Below are 26,754 nucleotides of genomic sequence, written 5' to 3' on the forward strand. Positions count from 1 at the left end.
TGATGGGTATTCCAATATGGCACCCACTGGTGGTACCAGGCGCTTGCACATCCCACCGCCGTGACACCCACGCCGAACCACCCCGCCGCTGAACTCCCGCCGGACCCCTGGAAGAACCCGCCACCGTATCGCCGCCAGGACCCACCGCAGGACCCCCCGCTAGGACCCGCCACCGCCTGACTACACGCGCCGGATCCCTCCACTGCCTGCTCACCCACCTCCGTGCAATCACAGCCGACAGGAAAGACCGCGGCTTGCGGCCTGTGCTGGAGGTGGGGTGCGGGAGCACTCTGGTGGTGTCGAACCCCATCTCCAGCACAGGTCGCAAACCACCGTCTTTCCTGCCGGCTTTGACTGCACGGAGAGCACGGTGGGGGAGGGGGGAGAGACAGCTGCCACCCCCAGCGCCACAGAGCTGCCCCCATCGTGATGTCACTGCCGCATCGGGCCCACAACTAGTTTACAAATATTTGCGGAAGACACCGCAATAGTGACATCAATTTCACCACAGTAGAAATAGTATAATAGGGACCGACAGGTCTTCCACTACACCCAATCCAGTAGATGGACACCCAACATGGAGTATTCACATTTTAGAAAATGAGGGCCTGACACCACCAAAGTGGAATAACTATCACGAGAATAGAAATAGTGTGATTGGGATCGAGACGTCTCCCACTACAGCTAACCCAGCAGATGTAGACCAACCAGGAGTGTTCACATTTCCACAAATTTGTCTTAACATCAGCAGAGTGCAGTTACGTGACATTAATGCATCACACTAAAAAATGCAATATCACCTAGTCTGTAGAGTCTGCGATTGGGGTGCAAAAGTCCTTGGAGATCCATGACTTGTTCATCTTGATTAAATTAGGCAGTCAACACTTTCAGGGGACAGCCGGCTGTACTTATACATCAGGACACTGTAGAAGGCAGAGCCCACACTGTGTAACCGGGCCGGAAACCAAGGGGACTGTCACCAAAGTTCCTAGGGAGACTGTTTCCAGGGCACATGATTAGAGGACAGACAGCAGAGAGTTCCAGAAGGAGTGGGGGTGGAGCTAGTATAAAAGGGGCAGTCGACAGAGCGGGGAAGAAGAAGCAAGAACCTTAGGTGGCGCCAGAGAGCCAGAGCCAGAGGAAGTGAGCAACGACAGGAAAGACTGGGGCGAGACTTACCCCGGCCAGGGAGGAGACAGCACCGAGCAGCCCCACAGAGGAGCGCCGACCAAAAAAGACCGCGCTCCCGCTCCCGTCACTCCAGCCCGCGGTTGCTGCCTTCCCGCTGCCAGCCCTGGCCGCCACTGCCCAGCTCCAGCCCGCAGTTGCGGCCTGCTCACTGCCACCCGCAGCCGCCACTGCCCCGCTACAGTCCGCGGTTGCAGCGCCACTCCCCATCCCTGCCTGCGGCTGCAGTCTGCCAGCTGCCATCTGCGGTCGCTGTCGTCCGGCTCCAGCCCGTGGCTGCGGCCTCCACTTTCCAGGCCCCGGCTACCGCCGCCTCTCCGCCTCCGCCGGGATGCGCAATGCAGAGGAACTCTTCAAGGGCCTGTTGTACCCTCACCCCACCTGGGCGTAGGAACGCCAGAAGCATACGTCAGCTCCTCGTCGGCTGGGCCCAGCGGCTGAGACGCCGAACAGGCATCGATTGCCATTCTGCTGGACGTCAGAGGAGGATAAGTGACATGTCTTAGGTGATAAATCATACTTTCTTGACCTATAGTCGGCCAGAACGTGGCTTCCTAGTTGCCGGTTCCAACCGGGTAGTCATATTCGTGTTACCTGTGCATTGTTGTGCTAATCCCTGCGAGGATAAGTGTTTTCAGCTTGTTGGTTACTCAAAATAGCTCCCATAGCTATATATAGATACATACTGTATATCTACATCTCTATATAAAAGTTACGCTCTCGTTCATTCCGGCTCCCGTGTTATGACTGAGTCACCAAGGAGGAAAAACAAAAACAAGCTAAGCCACAGAAAACCAGAGAGGTTGGTAACTAAGCGGATTGCAGACCCCTGATCCTATCCACACAACTAGCAGTAGCCGTGGAGCGCACCTACGATGATCCTAGACGCCTCGTCACAGCCAGAGAACTAAATAAGCCTAAAGCAAGAAAAGGGGAAATCTAAACTGCCCTAGAGCAGACCCCAAACATGTATTGTCGATGAGACAAGATGAAAACACAAACACAGATAGAAAAATAGGCTGAGCAAACGATGGGGCCCACACTAACTAGAAAGGACAGGAAAGGAAAGATGCTGTCTGCAATCACGCACAAAACCCTGCCAAAAATGTCCATCACTTTCTCATAACAAAAACCCTGAAGTCGCTAGACTTCAATTCCCTATATCAGCACTCTGGTATATTCTGAAGACAGAGCAAAAAGAGACCAGTCTGATCAGGGACAAAAAGCAAACTGGCATAAACAGAGACATAAGAATGAAAATTCAGCACAGCCCCAGCAGGGGCTGGCTGACCACAAAAACTGAGTAAACCAAACCAAATCTCATGTGAAAAAATAGCAGAGCACACTTAGCTTGAGAAGGCAGGAACAGAACTGGAAACCAGAACCTCAGGGCGGGAAAAATCACCAGCACAAAATTAGGGAGTCGGCTGTCTTAAATCCAGTCAGAAGTATAGGAGTAGCCCCGGCACACTGTGAAGGGTTAAAACTAAAATCAGAGCTTAAGTTTCGCTTCTCCATTTCTGTGAAGGTTTCGTTTCTTCAATTTTTTTGCTGCAAGATAAATTTTCGTAATTGGCATGGGTTGTCATGAAGCCAGACTGTTTCTATCAGGTGCAAGATAAGGAGCTGGGTGTGTGTGTGTGTGTGTGTATGTGTGTGTGTGTATTGCTCTGAATATGCCATTATACTACTTTCTATGCTATTTAGGTACGGACATATATGTAGTTTCCGGTTTTCTTGCAATATTATTGGCTTATAAAGTTAAATGATGCTATTGGTGCTTGAGAACCTTGCATAATTAAGCAAAAGATTATAAAAGATGTGACTAAAATAAAGGGGCTTAGTGATCTGCCTCGATCCTCCCGTACAGAGACCCCAGTCTCCGTGTGGTCATTTGAGTTGCTAGCAACACTGGAATAATTTGGAAATCACTGGCTCAACCGTGAAGGGTTAATTTAACTCTCTCCCTATCAGCTTGGCCGCCCAACGTGGGGCCCCCGGACAGGGACGCCTCTGCCCCCAGAGGACAACAAGACAAAGGACCCTCGGAGCGGACACAGGTGCTGGAAAATTGGGACTGATCACCCCCCACGACCACGGTAAGTTGGCAGTTATACTGTTCAGACTGACCGTTGGTGTGGTTTTCCTGTGCTTGTTGCTGCAAAGAGGATCTGAGGTTTGTCCCCTGGTGGGATGATTCATGGGTGGAATCATATAGAGGTGTAGTCCCGTTGGGGGCCCAGTGCTCGAACCGTACCTCATAAGGGACGGACACCCCGGATTGACCAGTGATTGTGACTCTCTTTATAGTCAAAATATCCTGAATTCCTGATCATTGTTAGTTATCAGGCGTGGTCATGTGATCGAAGATGGGTAGGATACGTAACTCAGGTATATATAGATAGATATATATAACCAGAGGTGTCCGGAGGGATAGTCTGAGACGCCCTCCTCCTTTCACTGAGTACCGCGATTTTTGGGCAATCCCAGAGGGGGATTATAGACCCTGTGGAACAGACTGAGAAGGCCGCTCCAGATCTGTGCACGATTTGTCAGGATATTTATAGCTGTAAAGGAGAGAATTATGTTTTTGTGGAAGAAAAAGAAAAGTTTGGAGTTGTGTGAAGGATCAGATACTGTTAGTCTTATGATTCAAAGACGAGGAAAGAAATTTGTCAGGAATGCAGGAAAAATATTTTCAATTCTGGGATTTCCTAAGGGCGGGAGGTTGCAGCCTACACTGTGGGACGAAGGAGTTAAAAAGAATAGAGGGAAATTGACTGATGATGGATTACTTAAAGGCGCTGAGGAATTCCGTGGCTTGGCACATGAATTGTATAATGAAGGTTATGTGGAAATTGAACAGCAAGTGAATTCTGATTGTTTCTGTTACTGTTATGTTGAAGAAGGAAAAATTGTCTATTATGACAGGGACGGGATGATTTGTGGTTCAAGAAAGTGACTGTGGTATGAGAATGTGATTGGTTAAAGAAGGAACTGAGATTAATGAGAGAATGTGTCAGGCAGACGAATAGTTAAAAGTGATGATTTGAAACAAGAAGTTTCCCTGCTAGATGATAAGGTCCCTCTTCAGGAAATCAAGCCTCCTCCCGACTGTAAGCTCTGTGCCCCTTAACCCTAAGGCACCGATGTATCCTGGACTACCGAAACTCAGTATGCCCCCACCCTATGATCCTGCCGGGTGGCTCTGTGCTGTATGTGGAGTTACTAATCCTCAGTGGAGAGAGGTTTGTTATAATTGTGGTACGAGGAGACCGGGTGCAGCAGCCCCCATGTTTCCTCTGTTGAATTCTGACGGTACTTATTATCATCCACCGGCAGCCCCAGTCCCTGTTATGCCTAGTATTGCTAGTGGTTATGAATATCCACCCCCTCCTACTTTAGTTACCAGGTCTGAGACAGGATGCACAGAGCAGATAGAAGATTTCCAGGGGATGTATTCCAATGTTATTTCTGGACCCCACTGTTATGATGTGCTCTTTAGGATAGGGACAGGGGATCTCACGAAGCAGCATGTTGGGGCCATAGTAAATGCCGCAAATAATCAACTCCGCCATGCTGGAGGACTGGCCGCAAAAATTTCACAGAAAGGTGGACCCATGATACAGGAAGAATCTGATTCATATATACAAATGTATGGCCAGGTAGAAACAGGACAGGTTGCAGCAACCAGAGCAGGACAGCTGCCGTGTCAATATGTAATACATGCAGTGGGACCACGATATGACCCTATCAATATTCCTAGGTCCCAACAATTGCTTACTGAGGCTGTCCAGAACGCAATCCTGTATGCCTCCTCTGTCCCCCCCGGTACGATGCCTCAACGTACAGTGGCTATACCATTAATCTCTGCTGGTATTTTTCAATATCCCAGGAAGGATGCTGCCATGGTCATAGTATCAGCAATAGAGCAGTGTATACAGGAAAACCCCATAAAATTGGAGGAGGTCCGATTTGTCCTTGACAGCCGCCTAACGGCCCATTAGGCAATACAATCTCTAATTGTAACAGAGCCTCCTGCCCCGCTCCCACAGCAAATGCCTCTTGTGCCCGTACTACCTCCACCTCCTCCCCCCGAGTTGTCAGTAATATCCGAATTTGAAGAAGATAACGTGGAAAGCACTCCTGACAGGCCAAAGTATACTCCACTCACCCCATCACAAATAGACACTGTTTGCAATCAATTACCCGATCCAGAGACTTCCCCCCATGGCTTTCTACAGGCAAATGGCATCAAATCGAGACATTTATTCCACTCCCCGAAGAGATCTATTACATATACTTAGAGTAAAAGCTGGGGAGGGGTATTTTCCAATTATGGAGGGTGGCATAATGTATAATGTGGATCTGGATGGGGGAACCTATGAGAGTGGTGTTGATTTCTGCAATGCTTTAAAGGTTTGGGCACAAGATAGATTGGTGGACCAAGCTACCTCTCTCACAGATGTCACACAGGACAAGGGGGAGACTGCTGAGAAGTTCTATGGGCGTCTTATGGTAGTATTTAGAGATCTGGGATTCTCACTGTATAATAAAGCCCATACACATCTTTTTGTGGCAGCTTTGATGTCTGGCCTTAAACCCGAGTTGCAAGAGGCGATAATCTCTGTTAGACCTGATGTTGAGAATTCCACCCCGGATGATGCTTTGAAAGTAATAAAGAGTTTTCAGAAAAATTTAACCCGTTTTGCAGCGGCAGGGAAACAGAAAAATAAGCCAGCAGCTGCAGCTGTAGCAGCTCCAGTTCCTCCGATAACAGCAGCCCCCACCATTGTGCCCAGCGCGGCTGCGAGTACGCAGCTGGTTCCTTATCACTGGAGCACACAGCAAACTATGGCCCCCCCTCAAACTTCAGCTCCTTACTCCAGTATCTCTCCTAATACTATGAATAGAAGCCTTCCTCCCCAGATCCGCCGTGCCAATTCTCGTCTACAATGCTGGCGCTGCGGGCGATTTGGTCATTTTCAGAGAGACTGTCACACTCCTGCTGATAGATGCTACCCTCAAGTTCCCTCTTCCAATCGTAATCTAAATACTGGGAACCCCAGAGGATACCCCGGTTACGGACAGCCCCAAAATCCTGATAATCGTCCATACTGAAGGGGTGGCCAACCAGAGTCTGCTATCACAATGTCTTCCACTAAACCTGGGGCATGCTCATCCGTCACGCTCCCTGAAGGGGACACTCTTGTTAGGTTCATGGTAGACACTGGGGCGGCCAATTCTATAATCAAATCATCAGATGTACCTACGGATATCCCTATTCAATTCTCAGATCAAGAGCTTGTTCTAATTGGAGTAGATGGCAGACCCAATAAACATACACTTACAAAACCCATCCCTGTAGGACCCTTCCCCGAAGTTACTGCCCAGTTTGTAATCTCTCCTATATGTCCAGTAAATTTACTGGGGGTAGATTTGTTATCACAGTTCCGCTCCAGAATACAATTCCAAGATGATGGTCGGATGGTTCTTACGTTACATAACTCCTATGCAGATGAAGATAGTGAGGAAATTTGTATTTTGCATGCCCTTCCTACAGTCATGATGGCCCTGATAGGCCCAGATCCACCCCCAATATTGCCTGAGGATCAACGCCTCACCCCATATCTCTCAGAGATACCATCTGAACTTTGGTCCAAAGGGCCAAACGATATAGGGAAAATGCCTGTAGAACCAGTAAAAGTGTTTCTCAAACCTGGTGCCCCTTTTCCCAAAGTCCATCAATATCCTTTGAAACATGATCAGGAGCGGGGCCTTCAGGAACAAATACAAACGTTACTTGATAACGGTGCTCTGGTACCCTGTGTTTCTCCATGTAATACACCCTTGTTTCCCGTTAAGAAAAAGACCCCACCTGGCCAGCCCCCTGTGTACCGGCTGGTACAAGATCTACGGGCAGTTAATGCAGCTACTGTTCTGGAAACTCCAGTGGTGCCTAATCCACATACTCTTTTGTCCCAAATACCCCAGGATGCTGCTTGGTTTACAGTCATCGATCTTACCAATGCCTTCTTTAGTATTCCGTTACACCCAGATTGCTGGTTTTTATTTGCACTCACTTAGCAGGGACGACAGTTAATACGGACAGTTATGTCACAAGGGGCACAAAACAGTCCCAACCAGTTTGCAAAAAATATGAGCAGGTGTCTGTTGCCATTGTTAGCCTCCTTAAAGCATCTGGCAGCACTGAACTGTCGGGTTTCGGCCTCGAGACTTCAGTTCTGCCTTGGTCAAGTGATATTCTTGGGTCACTGTCTCCTTCAGGGTGCCAGACACCTCGCAGAAGAATAATAGCTGTCAGCTCCCTTCCTTTCCCAAAAGATGAAGCTGAACTCCAGCGTTTTTCTATGCACTTATTGTTGTCAGTGGATACTGGATGCATCCCGCATAATGCAACCTCTTTACAACGCCTTGAAAGACGATATAATGAACTATAAGGAAAGATGGCAGTGATGAGGATTACCTCCAACATGATTGTTCCAAATTTCTGATAGAAGAAACAGCTAGTCCACCAAATGTCAGTGAGAATCCACTCCCAAATCCTGATCTGGTGTTATACACGGATGGTTCAAGATATGCTGATGGGTTTGATAGATTCCACACGGGATATGCTGTTACCACAGAGGACACTGTAGTGCACGCAGCTGCGCTCCCACCCTCACAGTCAGCACAAGAAGCAGAACTCCAGGCTCTGTCTACTGCATGTACTTTGGCCAAGAACAGACGGGCTAATATATACACGGACTCACGGTATGCATTTGGTATTGCTCACGATTTTGGGGCTCTATGGGCCAATCAAGGGTTTATTACTACTGCCGGAACCCTAGTGAAAAATGCTGAAGCTGTTAAAACCCTCATGGACTCGATCAAATTACCTACTCAGGTGGCTATTATCAAAGTTAAGGCGCACGGTCCTAGGACCAGTCCACAGACTGTTGGCGACACATTTGCAGATATGCAAGCAAAAGCCGCCGCTCTTTTACCCGTCGAACCAACCATACCAACTATGGTGACCACACGCTCTCAGCGTAAACAGTTACAAGAAGCACTGACCCTACAAGAACCTGATGATCTACAACAGACTGAAGTTTTCTGTCGGACCCCGCGAGACCGCTTAATGACGATGCAGAGAATGTCTCCAAAGGAAGAGGTGAAGCAATGGAAGACTGATGGGGCACGAATGGATAATGGTCTCTGGAAAAAGGACCAACTTGTGTGTCTCCCTAAGCGGATGTACCCTGCTATTACCATATGGGCACATGGACCTACATATCGAGGAAAGAATCAGGCCCTCGCACTGGTGCAAAAATTCTACTGGGCCCCGGGAATTTCCACAGTTTTGTCAGCGCTCAACCGTGCCTGTAATATCTGTCAGACTTGCAATCCCGGTCAACTTCAACGTGTGCCCCCGAAGCATCTTGCTAAGCCCGACTATCCTTTCCAAAGGCTCCAGGTGGACCATATCACGTTGCCTAAGTCTGGAAGGTATGAATACTGTTTGGTTGTTGTTGACATGTTCTCCAGTTGGCCGGAAGCATTCCCTGTTACCAATATGACTGCAAGGACCACAGCGAAGAAACTGGTGATGGAAGTTATATGCAGATATGGGGTTCCAGAAGTTGTTGAAAGTGACTAAGGTCCGGCCTTTTTTTTTCATGTGTACTAAGAAGTTCTGACAATGCTTGGATCCTCTGTAGCCCTCCATACTCCGTACCACCCACAATCCAGTGGAAAAGTTGAGAGGTTGGATGGAACACTGAGGGGACAACTGACCAAAATGATGCAGGAGACTACGGCTATATGGCCAGAGCTCCTACCCATTGTGTTATACCACATTCGTACTACCCCTATTGCAAAACATGGCCTGTCCCCATATGAGATATTGTTTGGTACTAGGCCCCCAGTTGCAAATTTCCAGCCTCAGCAGTTATCGGAAGAAACTGACCGTGTTGTTCAATATGTTATTCTGCTTAGTAAAAATCTTGCTAACACCTATGTTCTAGTTTTCTTTTCTTTTCCAGATTCAGCAGAAACCGGCACTTGTCATAATCTGAAGCCTGGTGATTTGGTAGTCGTGAAAAGGCATGTCAGGAAGCACAGGCTAGAACCCTTGTATGACGGTCTCTATCAAGTTCTCCTCATCACCCAACAAGCCAATAGCAAATGAAAGGGACATAATGTTTTGGTTTTTCGCATTTTCCATATTATTATTGGTAGAAGTTAAAAGTTAAAGTTAGAAGATATCCAAAGACTCAGATCAATATGATAAAGACAATGATCGTACTAAGGACAGTTGGTGGTCAGACACCTTCTCCTTTCTCAATCCAGCCAATTGATTTAAGGGAATTGGGGGCTGGATAGCTGGGATCTTACAAAGCTTGTTATATATTGCTGCCTGTACCCTTGTTGTATATGTGATACTAAAAATTATCTAGGGGGGATTGTGAAGGGTTAAAACTAAAATCAGAGCTTAAGTTTCGCTTCTCCATTTCTGTGAAGGTTTCGTTTCTTCATTTTTGTTGCTGCAAGATAAATTTTCGTAATTGGCATGGGTTGTCATGAAGCCAGACTGTTTCTATCAGGTGCAAGATAAGGAGCTGGGGGGGGGGTGTGTGTATGTGTGTGTGTGTATTGCTCTGAATATGCCATTATACTACTTTCTATGCTATTTAGGTACGGAAATATATGTAGTTTCCGGTTTTCTTGCAATATTATTGGCTTATAAAGTTAAATGATGCTATTGGTGCTTGAGAACCTTGCATAATTAAGCAAAAGATTATAAAAGATGTGACTAAAATAAAGGGGCTTAGTGATCTGCCTCGATCCTCCCGTACAGAGACCCCAGTCTCCGTGTGGTCATTTGAGTTGCTAGCAACACTGGAATAATTTGGAAATCACTGGCTCAACCATGAAGGGTTAATTTAACTCTCTCCCTATCAACACTAATGACATGGAAATAGAGTCTTTTCAACGACAAACTTTTTTTGTTGTGATTTTATTGATTGTGAAAAAAGATGATGTTACATCCAACGTTTCAGCTCTACATCACGAGCTTTCATCAGGGATATAACTACAATATATACAATAAAAGAACAAAAATCAGTGAATAAACTTTATAAAACATTATAAAACAAAAACCTGGTGATAGGTGATTCATAATGTGGGGATGGTGTCATGCATCCTTTGTGAAGGTATGTATAGATATAGTGATGTGAGGCCAGTGAGTATGTATTGTGGTGTGATACGGTGTACGGGCGAGAGGTTGGGCAGAGGAATAAGGTGAAGGTGTAAAGAGATGAACGGCAAAAATGAGTGGGTTGTGTAGAGAAAGGGCATTAGAGGACAGAGAAGTGGAATGGGAGTGAGGGTAAGATCATATAAAAAGGCAGTATGTAAAGAGTGCTCTTGGAAATGTTAGGGCAAAAGGTGTAAATACCTAGATCCTTGGTTTTGAGGTATGTGCATAAGTGGTAAAGGTTTGCCTTTGTAGTTCAGCTGCTGAAGCGGTACCTATAGTAACTAGGATCTAGGTATTTACACCTTTTGCCCTAACATTTCCAAGAGCACTCTTTACATACTGCCTTTTTATATGATCTTACCCTCACTCCCATTCCACTTCTCTGTCCTCTAATGCCCTTTCTCTACACAACCCACACATTTTTGCCGTTCATCTCTTTACACCTTCACCTTATTCCTCTGCCCAACCTCTCGCACGTACACCGTATCACACCACAATACATACTCACTGGCCTCACATCACTATATATCTATACAAACCTTCACAAAGGATGCATGACACCATCCCCACATTATGAATCACCTATCACCAGGTTTTTGTTTTATAATGTTTTATAAAGTTTATTCACTGATTTTTGTTCTTTTATTGTATATATTGTAGTTATATCCCTGATGAAAGCTCGTGATGAAGAGCTGAAACGTTGGATGTAACATCATCTTTTTTCACAATCAATAAAATCACAACAAAAAAAGACTTGTCTTTGAAAAGACTCTATTTCCATGTCATTAGTGTGCCGGGGCTACTCCTATACTTTAGCCCTTTTTTTTCCCAGAGCACCTAAGTTGGGGTTTGAGCCTGTCATATTTACTTTATATTAAATCCAGTCAGAGACTCCTGATGTCCACTCACAGTCCTCCTCCTCAGGTGGCAGGTCTCTGCGATTTAGATCAGCTTCATTACCTACTGTCACCACTAGAGGGAGCCCGGATGGAGAACTCACGACTCCTCTGTCAACACAGCCAGCTCCACCACCCTCACCAGAAGCCGGAGGTAAACCAGAAAATGAGTTCACAACACTTCCGTCTCGTCACTGCATCCCGCGTACCTGTGATTACTAGATTTGGCGTAGTCGGCAGGATGCAGTTTCTGAGCGTGAGCACAGATGCTGTGGACCAAGGGGGCGACGGCGGCCCCCGGTCCAGTTAAACCTTGGGGGCTATGCTGAGTAACCTGCCTAGGTTCTCCCGCAGCAATAACATGCTGTGGAGTTGGGCGGAACGGACGCGGAGGCTATTTAGAATGCATCCGATGACCCCTGACCTAGAGGCAGAGGTGGCCCTGATGGTATTGGACAGGGAGGCCCGGGATTCCGTGATGTTGAGGCCCCCAGGACAGTGAAACACCTTTATCAGGGTACTACAGATCTTGGAGGAGACTCATGGGGACCCGACGGACATGGGAGAATTGAGAACCCGGCTGTTTAGTCGAATGAGTTAGCACTTGCTGCATGACATTGGAGTGGGAGAAGCTGGTATGAGAAGGAGTGCTGAAGGAGTTTATAAGTGACTCTTCTCTGGTTTGTACGCTTGGAAATTCCTCATCCTTCCCTGTTTTGCTTTCTTCCCCTTCCTACACACCCTGGTGAATACCTTTGTTATATGTGAGTGTATATTTTGTGTGTGTGGAGTTTTCAGTTTACTCTTGACATTTTTGTGAACACAGGAAATTGGGGGAAGGTACAATAACCCTTGAACGCTATACAATCTGTATCTAGTGTGGATCAGCCTGCGTCGCTGGCATATCGGCGACAAAACTGGCGCCAATAATATGTAGTGGAGAAATTTCCAGGTGCTCACGGAGAATCAGGTGTTTATTGAATGGCACAAGTGTCCATAGAACACTATGCGATTAGGTTTATCATCCCAACGGCTTTGTCGGCGGATCAGACGCCTCCTGGACTTCACTTGTCTTCTAGGCTCCGCTCACTCCTGACTGTCAGGGCAGATGGACTGGAAGCAGCACAACAGGCTCCAGGGGCATCTACAAGAGACAAGAGTAGGACTCAATTGTGACAGCGGTGACCACTGGACAGGGGGCAGGAGAGGGGTGAATGGGGTTATCTCTTCTGGACAATCTGGGCACAGGTCCTATAAACACGAGCTTATTACAGGGGGTCCCCCTACTTGGCTTTCCCACTGATATTAATGGAGGAAAAGTTTGAGACATCTGAAACCTTGTATTTACCTTGATGGTTGTACTCTGTTCTTTCTGTTGCTGAGAAAAGAGAAGAATTGATCAATAACAGCCCAACATGGACAATATCACCCTCCTCTCCACGATCTCCTCCACCGGAGCAGGTCAAGAAAACTGATAAGAATTGATTATCAATAAACCTCACATGGGCAAATATGTGTCACGGCACCAGTGGCAAAAAACAAAAAAAACACCATATACGATAGTAATCATCCTTGTCCCCTCAAAAAAGAAAAAAAACCTGCTGCCACTAGGGGGAGCTCAGCTCATACAGATTTATTATCAGGTAAAGTGGGAGGTATATACATGCCGATTCAGTGAGCTCTCCCTAGTGGCAGAGATGGGTTGACTTAATGTACTGTACAATACCACTCGCCTGCTCTTGCTAGTCTGGCTTCTCGGATCTTTGGGTCTCCACCATATATGTTGTGTCCCAAAGATTCAAGTAAAAGTGGAGGACGACCCTCAGGATCAACCTACAAGGTCCTAGATACTGAGACTGTCCTGTTTTTTTTCATGTTAACACTGAAAAAAGTGGAGTTCAAAGCTAAAAAGTATGTCACCCCCCACCCTGTGCTTCAGCAGTGTCAATTCAATCCTATTTATTCCATAGACTTACTTTGCCTTCTTGTCCTGCGTCTTCTTCTCTTCCTTCACACCTTCCTTCTCCTCTTCCTCCACACCTTTCTTCTCCTGTCCTTTCACAACTTCCTTATCCTCCTCATCCTTCACACCTTCTTTCTCCTCTTCCTTTTCCTCTTTCTTTCCCTCATTTTCTTCTTCACTATACGTATAACAGAAAGTCAATAACCTGTAATAAATGGGTATTTTATTCTGACCACTTTTGAGGGGTGCGAATTATTTGGAGATCGGGTGGGATTTACAGTGGGGTTTCAGTTATTCATCATAACAATCCTTTATTTCCTGCCAGCATTGTTCTGTGTTGGAAGGAAATAAAGAAATAAAAAGTTTGTGACCCCCTGAGCAGGGGCAGTGTGGGGTCGGCAATGCTCCGCTTATAACTTACATGATCTTCAGTTTGGGATTCGGAAGCATCTCCATCTTCTGGTCTTATCCTAAAATAGAAAACCACGCTCTGGTTACCGCACCTGCCCAATACATTATGACATTCTGAAGGAGCTGTGCGCACTGATCTTCCCCTAGCAGGATGCAGGACTCTTTACAATTTGAGTCCCACAAAAGTCATAAGGACGTCGTTTATGGTAGGCAGCCTCATCCTGTGTGTAATGGACCCCAACTTTCTTTCACTAGATTATTAGACACATTGACATTTATAGTAAAGATAGATTTACCTTTCACTCTCCAAATCTCAACTCGGAAGATAAAATTACAGAGGAGGAGAATGATGATAATGGTAGACTATATGTAGGCAGCACATGGAGCAGACTTACCTTCCAGTAATATCTGTCACCTTCAGTGGAGTGTCAGCTCTGCATATGATGTGTCTGATGTTATCTTGTGCGGAGGTCGAGCCAACAACCACAACATTCCGTGCGGGGTGGAGACAATGGAGCCAACAACTGCAACATTCCGTGACATCATAAGCAGCAATAACCAATCCATGGATGATCACCAACAAAGCCAGCAACCAATCAAAATGATCATGACTTTGGTGAAACTGGGAAAATGAGTTGAGTTTATATCTGGAATATAATTGTATTCGAAAAAATGTTGTGTAAGATTCGGATTTCACCTGAGCTTTGCAGTTATAAAAGTAACATAGTAACATAGTTATTAAGGTTGAAGGAAGACTTTAAGTCCATCTAGTTCAACCCATATCCTATCCTAACTTGACCTAGCATGTTGATCCAGAGGAAGGCAAAAAAAACCCATGTGGCAAACAGTAAGCTTCACATTGGGGAAAGAAAATCCTTCCCGACTCCACATACGGCAATCAGACTAGCTCCCTGGATCAACGCAATATTAAGGAAACTAGTGTGCAGGCTCGGACTGGCCCACCGAGGTACCGTTGGATCCCTCGGTGAGCCCCGCCCCCGTAAGTCACTGTCACTCACTGGGGTCGCTCGTACCTGTGTTGCAGGGGCGGGCTGGGCCGGGTGGCAGGGAGGCATATTCCCCCCGGGCCGATCCCCCAGGCGCACACGTGGGCCGGCAGCTTTCTCTGAGCTGTGCATAGCTGTCTTACCTTGACAGCTGCGCAGCTCCGACTCTCCCTCCGCCCTCCCTGGACTTCTGGTCATGTGACATGGCTGTAGCTAGAATGTAGGGGCTCCTTGCAGGGCTGGAAATGATGAAAGGGGGGGCTGCAGATGATGGAGGGGGGCTGCAAATAATGGAGGGGGGCTGCAAATGATGGAGTGGGTGCTGGAAATGATGGAGGGGTGCTGGAAATGATGGAGTGGGTGCTGGAAATGATGGAGGGGGTGCTGCAAATAATGCAGGGGGCTGCAAATGATGGAGGGGGTGCTGGAAATGATGGAGGGGGTGCTGGAAATGATGGAGGGGTGTGCTGGAAATGATGGAGTGGGTGCTGGAAATGATGGAGGGGTGCTGGAAATGATGGAGGGGGTGCTGGAAATGATGGAGGGGTGTGCTGGAAATGATGGAGGGGGCTGCCAATGATGGAGGGGGTGCTGGAAATGTTGGAGGGGGTGCTGGAAATGGAGTGGGTGCTGCAAATAATGGAGGGGGGCAGCAAATGATGGAGGGGATGCTGGAAATGATGGAGTGGGTGCTGGAAATGATGAAGGGGTGCTGGAAATGATGGAGGGGGCTGCAAATGATGCAGGGGGCTGCAAATGATGGAGGGGGTGCTGGAGATGATGGAGGGGGTGCTGGAAATGATGGAGGGGTGTGCTGGAAATGATGGAGGGGGCTGCAAATGATGGAGGGGGCTGCAAATGATGGAGGGGGCTGCAAATGATGGAGGGGGCTGCCAATGATGGAGGGGGTGCTGGAAATGATGGAGGGGGTGCTGGAAATGATGGAGTGGGCTGCAAATGATGGAGCGGGTGCTGGAAATGATGGAGGGGGGCTGCAAATGATGGAGGGGGTGCTGGAAATGATGGAGGGGGTGCTGGAAATGATGGAGTGGGTGCTGGAAATGATGGAGGGGGCTGCAAATGATGGAGGGGGCTGCAAATGATGCAGGGGGCTGCAAATGATGGAGGGGGTGCTGGAAATGATGGAGGGGGTGCTGGAAATGATGGAGGGGTGTGCTGGAAATGGAGTGGGCTGCAAATGATGGAGGGGGTGCTGGAAATGATGGAGGGGGTGCTGGAAATGGAGTGGGTGCTGCAAATAATGGAGGGGGGCTGCAAATGATGGAGGGGTGCTGGAAATGATGGAGTGGCTGCTGGAAATGATGGAGGGGTGCTGGAAATGATGGAGGGGGCTGCAAATGATGCAGGGGGCTGCAAATGATGGAGGGGGGGTGCAAATGATGGAGGGGGTGCTGGAAATGATGGAGGGGGTGCTGGAAATAATGGAGGGGTGTGCTGGAAATGATGGAGTGGGCTGCAAATGATGGAGGGGGTGCTGGAAATGATGGAGGGGTGTGCTGGAAATGATGGAGTGGGCTGCAAATGATGGAGGGGGTGCTGGAAATGATGGAGGGGGGCTGCAAATGATGGAGGGGGTGCTGGAAATGATGGAGTGGGTGCTGGAAATGATGGAGGGGGCTGCAAATGATGGAGGGGGCTGCAAATGATGGAGGGGGTGCTGGAAATGATGGAGGGGGGCTGCAAATGATGGAGGGGGTGCTGGAAATGATGGAGTGGGTGCTGGAAATGATGGAGGGGGCTGCAAATGATGGAGGGGGCTGCAAATGATGGAGGGGGCTGCAAATGATGCAGGGGGCTGCAGATGATGGAGGGGGTGCTGGAAATGATGGAGGGGTGCTGGAAATGATGGAGGGGTGTGCTGGAAATGATGGAGGGGGCTGCCAATGATGGAGGGGGTGCTGGAAATGATGGAGGGGGTGCTGGAAATGATGGAGTGGGCTGCAAATGATGGAGGGGGTGCTGGAAATGATGGAGTGGGCTGCAAATGATGGAGGGGGTGCTGGAAATGATGGATTGGGTGCTGGAAATGATGGAGTGGGTGCTGGAAATGATGGAGGGGGCTGCAAATGATGGAGGGGGCTGCAAATGATGCAGGGGGCTGTAAATGATGGAGGGGGTGCTGGAAATGATGGAGGGGGTGCTGGAAATGATGGAGGGGTGTGCTGGAAATGATGGAGTGGGCTGCAAATGATGGAGGGGGTGCTGGAAATGATGGAGGGGGTGCTGGAAATGGAGTGGGTGCTGCAAATAATGGAGGGGGGCTGCAAATGATGGAGGGGTGCTGGAAATGATGGAGTGGGTGCTGGAAATGATGGAGGGGTGCTGGAAATGATGGAGGGGGCTGCAAATGATGCAGGGGCTGCAAATGATGGAGGGGGGGTGCAAATGATGGAGGGGGTGCTGGAAATGATGGAGGGGGTGCTGGAAATGATGGAGGGGTGTGCTGGTAATGATGGAGTGGGCTGCAAATGATGGAGGGGGTGCTGGAAATGATGGAGGGGTGTGCTGGAAATGATGGAGTGGGCTGCAAATGATGGAGGGGGTGCTGGAAATGATGGTGTGGGTGCTGGAAATGATGGAGGGGGCTGCAAATGATGGAGGGGGCTGCAAATGATGCAGGGGGCTGCAAATGATGGAGGGGTGCTGGAAATGATGGAGGGGGTGCTGGAAATGATGGAGGGGTGTGCTGGAAATGATGGAGTGGGCTGCAAATGATGGAGGGGGTGCTGGAAATGATGGAGGGGGTGCTGGAAATGATGGAGGGGGTGCTGCAAATAATGGAGGGGGGCTGCAAATGATGGAGGGGTGCTGGAAATGATGGAGTGGGTGCTGGAAATGATGGAGGGGTGCTGGAAATGATGGAGGGGGCTGCAAATGATGCAGGGGGCTGCAAATGATGGAGGGGGGTGCAAATGATGGAGGGGGGTGCAAATGATGGAGGGGTGCTGGAAATGATGGAGGGGGTGCTGGAAATGATGAAGGGGTGTGCTGGAAATGATGGAGTGGGCTGCAAATGATGGAGGGGGTGCTGGAAATGATGGAGGGGTGTGCTGGAAATGATGGAGTGGGCTGCAAATGATGGATGGGGTGCTGGAAATGATGGAGAGGGTGCTGGAAATGATGGAGTGGGCTGGAAATGATGGAGGGGGTGCTGCAAATGATGGAGGGGGGCTGCAAATGATGGAGGGGGTGCTGGAAATGATGGAGTGGGTGCTGGAAATGATGGAGGGGTGTGCTGGAAATGATGGAAGAGGTGCTGGAAATGATGGAGGGGGTGCTGGAAATGATGGAGTGAGCTGCAAATGATGGAGGGGGTGCTGCAAATGATGGAGGGGGTGCTGGAAATGATGGAGGGGGTGCTGCAAATGATGGAGGGGGTGCTGGAAATGATGGAGTTGGTGCTGGAAATGATGGAGGGGTGTGCTGGAAATGATGGAGCAGGCCAGCAAATGATGGAGTGGGTGCTGGAAATGATGGAGGGGTGTGCTGGAAATGATGGAGCAGGCCAGCAAATGATGGAGGCGGTGCTGGAAATGATAGTGGGGCTGCAAATGATGTAGGGGGCTGCAGTGCAAATGATGGAGGGGGTGCTGCCAATGATGAAGGGGTGGATGCAAATGATGGTGGGGGGTGCTGCAATTTGCCAATTATGGAATGGGGCCTGCAAATGTTGGAAGGGGCTGCAAATGACGGAGGGGGGCTGCATATGATGATGTGAGTGAGGGGGATAGGGGACTGCACATGAACGAAAGGGGACTGCACATGAAATGGGAGAATGGGGGACTGCACATGAAATGGGGGGAGAATGGGGGACTGCAAATGATGAAGAGAGGGGGGAAGGGGGACAGCGAATGATGAAGTGAGGGGGACTGCAAATGATGAAATGAGGGACGGGGACAGCAATTGAATTGAAGGTGGGGCATGGGGAGAACAAATGAGGACCTGGGGGGAGCAAATAATGAATTTTCAGGGTGATGGGAGTAAATGATGTATTGAATGTGGGGTAGAGCAGTTGATAATGAATAGAGGGTGGGAGAGAAAGACATGACAATGAATTGGGGCGGAAGGGGCATATAAATATAGCGAATTGGGGGAGCGGGAGGCACATGTTGGGGGACTTTGAGGATGCAGTGACTGGTAATGAATTGGAGGAAGAGTACGGGGCTAATTAATGTATATATTAGGTGGGGAAATTGCTATTTATTGTTGGTGGGGGCGCAGTGTTGAATTATAATTTATATTTGGAATGGTGGATTATTATATATTAATGGTGGGTGCACGTCTGTATTTAGATGTGTAGTGTAGAAGAAAGGGGAAAAATGGGGAAAGTGCTGTGGAAGCCGTGCTCAAGGTAACTTTGTGTTATTTTACGCAGAGACGAGTCCTGGCTGAAAGAAATGATGGCGGCCTGCCCTGCATTAAAAAGAAAAGCAAAGATGAGGGACTTCAGCTGGAGACGTCACTGGTGAGTCAGTGTGCTCCCTGTACACTGACACTATACACTATAACCTGTTCACTGTGCACTATATACAGAGCTTCTGTGTATAATGTCGTAGGTAATCACTGTATTACCTGGACACTGACACTGTATACAGAGCTCCTGTGTATAATGTCATTGATGAGCTCTGTATTACCTGTACACTATATACAAAGCTCCTGTGTATAATGGCATTAGTGTTGTGTAATTTTTTATTAATGATCTGTATTGTAGTCTTCGGTCACTATATGGTGGTAGTATGTGATCTGGTTATGGTGTGGCGGTATTTCTCCCTGTATGTGGTATTATTTGGCACTATGTGATGGTAATATGTGGTCTGGTCATGGTATGGAGGTATTTGTTCCTTATATATGGTATTATTCGGTCGCTATGTGGTGGTAATATATGGTCTGGTCATGGTGTGACAGTTTTTGTCCCTTGTATGTGGTATTAATGGTCATTCTAAAAAATATATGCCACTCATTCCCTTAAAGAAAAATAAATAGAAATAAACCTAAAAAGAGTATTGGATATTTTAGGAAATGTTTAATAAGTAAGACTAGAATATGGCCCGGCCAAAAGAGTCTACCTTGTTGTGGTGGTGGCTTAAAAATTCTTTTGGCCAAAACAAAAGCTGCTGGTTATGTATGTGATCTGGTGTTTGCTGGGAACTGTTAATAGATTGGTAAGGACGTGGTGTAGAAGATGAGTTTTTCCAAGAGCGGGCGGTGGGACTGTGGCAGGCTTATCTCTCTAGTAAGCTCGGTTCTGCTCCAATATCTCTGGAGTAAGCTCGGTTCTGCGCTCATATCTCTGGAGTAAGCTCCGTTTTGCTTCCATATCTCTGGAGTAAGCTCGGTTCTGCTCCCATATCTCTGTAGTAAGCTCAGTTCTGCTTCCATATCTCTGGAGTAAGCTTGGTTCTGCTCCCATATCTCTGTAGTAAGCTCGATTCTGCTCCCTTATCTCTGTTGTAAACTCGGTTCTGCTCCCTTATCTCTGTAGTAAGTTCGGTTCTACTCCTTTATTTCTGTAGTAAGCTCAGTTCTGCTTCCTTAGCTCTGTATTAAGCTCGGTTCTGCTTCCATACCTCTGTAGTCAGCTTCCTTCTGTTACAGTATCTATGTAGGCAGCAAGCTTGGTTCTGCTCCCATATCTCTGTAATAAGCTTGATTCTGCTCCCTTATCTCTGTTGTAAACTCGGTTCTACTCCCTTATCTCTGTAGTAAGCTCGGTTCTACTCCTTTATTTCTGTAGTAAGCTTGGGTCTGCTTCCATAGCTCTGTAGTAAGCTCTGTTCTGTTCCCATATCTCTGTAGTAAGCTTGGCTCTGCTCCCATATTTCTGTAGTAAGCTCTGTTCTGCTCCAATATCTCTGTAGTAAGCTCCGCTCTTTTCCCATTTCTCTGTAGTTAGCTCGGTTCTGCTCCCATATCTCTGTAGTAAGCTCCAGTCAGTTTCCTTGTCTACGTAGCATTCTTGGTTCCGGTCTCGTGTCTATGTAGTCAGCTTGCTTCTGTTACAGTATCTATGTAGGCAGTAAACTTGGTTCTGCTCCAATATATATGCAGCTAGCTCCATTCTGTTCCCATATCTATGTACCAGCCTGTTATTAAAGCCTGTTATCTCTGCTGCTTTAATGCAGCGGCAAGAGACAAGCAGGGCAAAAGCACCGCAACTGGAGGGCCACTGGCTTGTGATTGCCCCCCAGGCTGAAAAGTGCCAGCCAGCCCCTGCTGTGTTGTGATGAATCAGATCATCCATCCATTAGAAACTGCAGTCAGAGCAGCCAGTACCGCAGTGCCGGCGCCGCCCCGATCACGTCTGCCCGGCCCCTGGCCCGCCTGTACAGTGCGGCACCCGCCTCCGCCATTCGACTCAGCCACACAGCACACAGGGCAGGAAAGCAGTGCCGACTCCACCCCTGGTGTCCCTCCTCACGTGACCGCGTTGTCTCTGTGTGTGTGCAGCCCGGGACAACGCGTCGCTGCCTCTGCAGAACCACCTCGGCTGCCTGTGACTGCATCCATCCAGCGCTGCTGCTTCTGCATTAATGTAAGTAAAAGTGCAGTGCCACCAGAGGCGTATCTAGGCTTTCTGGCACCCGGGGCAAGAATTTGGTTCGGCGCCCCCCCCCCAAGTACATATGCGACTTGCACAGTTAGTCATGTACCCACGAGCTGCTCTCCCTAATGCTCTCAATGTTCAGTAAAAAACTGAAAGCAGGAAGAGAAGCTCGTTGTCACAGGACCATAACTATGAAAATCGCATATGAGTGAAGTGTCCATGTGATGACTACTGGAACCTGCATCGCTGAATCCTATCATTGCAGCTTCTGAATTCTCACAACGAATGCACTGCACACTTTTAGGATTCTCCCTTGCCGATATACAGTAATGTCAGCACAAGTATGTGATTTGTATACTTCTGGCCACATTCCAACTAGACGTGCCCGGCCTCGCTCCGTTCATTTTCATTGAGTGAGGCCACAAATGTCTAGTCAGCATGTGACCGTATGTATGTAAATTACCGGCACGAGAGAATCCTGACAGCGTTCAGTGAGCACTGTGAGAATTCAGAAGTCTGCAGTCACATAGAATGACTGCAGACTCAGCATAAACCTGGACAACCCCTTTAATGTTCCTAACAAATAAAAACATGAGAATAAGTCAGTTTCACAAATAATATACATCCAGGTACCTTATAGATGACGTCGTCTCTGAAGTCGTTCTCCTTTTCTTCTTCTTGTCCAGACCCCATGATGAGTTTTCTCATCCACAGCCATCTCTGTAAACTTCCATCTTCTCCGGTCTTCTGCAGCAAATCCCCACACAATGCCCTTAAAGATAGAAGTGTCATTATAATGCTCCCAAATAAAAATATCTGCAATATACTGTGGCCTCACACTATTTCCCTCCCTCCTCATACTGTCTCATCATATATTTACCCCCTCACTCTCTATACTGTCTGCTCACACATATCCCTGACTCCCCATACTGTGTCCACATACATTCACCCGTTCGCACCCTTACTGTCTGCAACCATCTCCCATACTGTTTCCTCATACTCTTCATTTTGTGTCCTCAAATCTCCCCACACACATTAAATACCATCCCCACTCCAAATCCCCCATCCCTAATCCCCCACACACATTAAGTACCCCCCCATCCCCACTCAATAACCCCTCATCCCTACTCCCAAATCCCCCCACACATTATGTACCCCCACTCCAAATCTCCCCACACATTATGTACCCCCACTCCAAATCCCCCCACACATTAACCCCCATCCCCACTCATTAACCCCCATCCCCACTCATTAACCCCCATCTCCACTCATTAATCCCCATCTCCACTCATTAATCCCCCATCCAACCCCCATCTCCACTCATTAACCCCCACACTCATTAACCCCATCTCCACTCATTAACCCCCCAATCATTAACCCCCATCCCCACATTAACCCCCATCTCCACTCATTAACCCCCACATTAACCCCCATCACCACATTAATCCCCTCTCCACTCATTAACCCCCATCCCCACATTAATCCCATCTCCACACATTAACCCCAATCCCCACATTAATCCCATCTCCACACATTAACCCCCATCTCCACACATTAACCCCCCACTCATTAACCGCCATCTCCACACATTAACCCCCCACTCATTAACCCCCATCCCCACACATTAACCCCCATCCCCACATTAATCCCATCTCCACTCATTAACCCCCATCTCCACTCATTAACCCCCATTTCCACTCATTAACCCCCCACTCATTAACCCCCATCCCCATACAGTAACCCCCATCCCCACATTAACCCCCCACTCATTAACCCCCATCTCCACTCATTAACCCCCATCCCCACATTAACCCCCTTCCCCACATTAAGCCCCATATCCACTCATTAACCCCCATCCCCACATTAACCCCCATCTCCACTCATGAACACCCCCCCATCTCCCATCTTCGGTGGTTCTTCAGCTCCACAGAGGAGCACACTTACCACCAGCGTTTGCTCTGGGCGCCGGGAGTGACGTCAGCAGCGTGATCACATGACCTGATCACGCTGCTGACGTCGCTCTGACCTGGTGGTCAGAGCTTCAATTGTACTGGCGTCTGTATAGACGCCAGTACAATTGCTGCCTGGGAGTCGGCGCAGTCTCCAATGAAGGAAACCACCATTGCTCCCACTAGCCAGTTTCCTACTCCACACTGATGAGGGGCAATACCCCGAAACAGCTGTCTGTGGATGGATACCATGTTTTGGCATAGGTGGTTTCCTTCATTGGAGACTGCCCTTCCCGTGGTTGTTCCTTCCCGGTGAAAAACCTGGCTAGTTACTGCCTGCGTTGAGAAACATGTGATGGTGTCTCCGCGGCTTATATATTTGCATGTTTTACATATTTCCCATAAGGGATGGGAGCAGTGCTCTAGAATCACTGCGTTGAGAAACACGTGATGGTGTCTCCGCAGTGTCGGATGTTGATCTCCATGAGGTCATTCATCCTCCTCTTTTCATGGTCTGTTACTAGGCATTGCTCCCACTAGCCAGTTTCCTACTCCACACTGATGAGGGGCAATACCCCGAAACAGCTGTCTGTGGATGGATACCATGTTTTGGCATAGGTGGTTTCCTTCATTGGAGACTGCCCTTCCCGTGGTTGTTCCTTCCCGGTGAAAGACCTGGCTAGTTACTGCCTGCGTTGAGAAACATGTGATGGTGTCTCCGCGGCTTATATATTTGCATGTTTTACATATTTCCCATAAGGGATGGGAGCAGTGCTCTAGAATCACTGCGTTGAGAAACAGGTGATGGTGTCTCCGCAGTGTCGGATGTTGATCTCCATGAGGTCATTCATCCTCCTCTAGTCTGTGTGATGGGTGGCCCCTCTTTGCCTGGTCTATGTGGTGGGCCGCTCTCTGCCTGGTCTGTGTGATGGGCCCCCCTCTGCCTGGTCTGTGTGGTGGGCCGCTCTCTGCCTGGTCTGTGTGATGGGCCCCCCTCTGCCTGGTCTGTGTGGTGGGCCGCTCTCTGCCTGGTCTTCTGTGTAGTGGGCCGGGCCCCCTCCACCGGGCCATGTAGTGGGCCCCCTCTGCCAGGGCCTTGTAGTGTGCCCCCCCCTACTTGGGCTGTGTAGTGGCCCCCCTCTGCCTGGGCTGTGTAGTGTGTCCCCCTCTGCTTGGGTCATGTATTGGCCCCCCTCTACCGGGCCATGTAGTGGGCCCCCCTCTGCCAGGGCCTTGTAGTGGGTCCCTCTCTGCCTGGGCTGTGTAGTGGCCCCCTCTGGTATCATGTCGATGTAGTAAGCTCCGTTCTGGTATCATGTCGATGTAGTAAGCTCCGTTCTGGTATCATGTCGATGTAGTAAGCTCCGTTCTGGTATCATGTCGATGTTGTAAGCTCCGTTCTGGTACCATGTCGATGTAGTAAGCTCCGTTCTGGTATCATGTCGATGTAGTAAGCTCCGTTCTGGTATCATGTCGATGTAGTAAGTTCCGTTCTGGTATCATGTCTATGTTGTAAGCTCTGTTCTGGTATCACGTCGATGTAGTAAGCTCCGTTCTGGTATCATGTCGATGTAGTAAGCTCCGTTCTGGTATCACGTCGATGTAGTAAGCTCCGTTCTGGTATCATGTCTATGTTGTAAGCTCCGTTCTGGTATCATGTCGATGTAGTAAGCTCCGTTCTGGTATCATGTCGATGTAGTAAGCTCCGTTCTGGTATCATGTCGATGTAGTAAGTTCCGTTCTGGTATCATGTCTATGTTGTAAGCTCTGTTCTGGTATCACGTCGATGTAGTAAGCTCCGTTCTGGTATCATGTCGATGTAGTAAGCTCCGTTCTGGTATCATGTCGATGTAGTAAGCTCCGTTCTGGTATCATGTCGATGTAGTAAGCTCCGTTCTGGTATCATGTCGATGTAGTAAGCTCCGTTCTGGTATCATGTCGATGTAGTAACCTCCGTTCAAAATATATATAAAATATAATGATTATTAGACAATGTAACCAGTGGGATGATTTCCCGCTGGTTATATTACACAGTGGGGATTGGCATTTTTAAAAATGCCGATATTTCTCCCCATAGACTTCTATTGATATCGGAAATCGGAATTCCGATTTCCGATATTTTACTTTAGACCCTCAAATACCAGTTAAAAAAGACCAGCCAATTATTTCCCATTATTCTCATAATTGGAAATAATCGCTCATCACTAGTCAGCAGATAAAATTTAATATATTATTTTATTTATAGAGCAATGTCTTCTAAACAACCCTATGTTTCTGAAGAAAAATCAGAAGAAGCAGTCCCTAAAAATACCCATGGTGTAATTCCGCGGTCTCAAAGCCTAAATGTTGAGTTGTACATTACTGTAGGTGGGTGCCTAAAATTAATTCCCTTGGTGGGCCCTAGACACCCCAGTCCGACCCTGCTAGTGTATATATCCTGTAATATTATACTTTTCAAAAAAGGCATCCAGACCCTTCTTAAATTTTATTAGGGAATCACTCATTACAACATCATATGGCAGAGAGTTCCATAGTCTCTCTGCTCTTACAGTAAAGAATCCGCGTTTGTGAGTTTGCTTAAACCTTCTTTCCTCCAGACGTAGAGGATGCCCCCTTTGTCCCCGTCACAGGTCTAAGAGTAAAAAGATCATTAGAAAGGTCTTTGTACTGTCCCCGCATATATTTATACATTGTAATAAGATCACCCCTAAGCCTTCGATTTTCCAAACTAAATAACCCCAGGTGTAATAACCTGTCTTGGTATTGCAGACCCCCTAGTTCCCTAATAACCTTGGTCTCTCTTCTCTGCACCCGCTCCAGTTCAGTTCTGTCTTTCTTATACACTGGAGACCAGAACTGTACGCAGTATTCTAAGTGTGGTCGCACTAGTGACTTATATAGGGGTACAATTATGTTCTCCTCATGAGCATCTATGCCTCTTTTAAGGTCCTATTTAGGATGCTAATAAACGTCTCCCATTTTCTTTGTGTATTTTTATGTCTCAGGATATCGTCCCAGTTAATTGCAGGTCATCTCTCATCCGTTGGAAATTTGCCTTCCTGAAGTTTAGTGTCCATGTAACACCTCTACTACACATCTTATTAAAGGATACATGAAAACTTATTATTTTGTGATGACTATTACCCAAGTTACCCTCAACCCTTACATTTGATATGCGGTCTGGCCTGTTGGTTAATATTAGGTCTAGCAGTGCCCCCCCCTCTTGTTGGGTCCTGATCCAGTTGTGAAAGGTAATTGTCTCTCATAGTTGTCAAAAACCTATTACCTTTGCTGGAACTGCAGGTTTTGGTTCCCCAATGTATTTCAGGGTAGTTGAAGTCCCCCATAATAATGACTTCTCCTTGAGTCGCAGCTTCATCTATTTGCTTGATGAGGATATTCTCTGTTGCTTCCATTATTTTTGGAGACTTATAACAAACCCCTATCAGTAATTTATTATTTCCCCCCCCTCCCCTTATCTCTACCCACAGGGACTCTACATTTTCATTAGAT

This window comes from Dendrobates tinctorius, unplaced genomic scaffold (assembly GCF_039654945.1).
Source record: "Dendrobates tinctorius isolate UK_male_01 unplaced genomic scaffold, ASM3965494v1 ptg000156l, whole genome shotgun sequence".
Taxonomy (NCBI): Eukaryota; Metazoa; Chordata; class Amphibia; order Anura; family Dendrobatidae; genus Dendrobates; species Dendrobates tinctorius.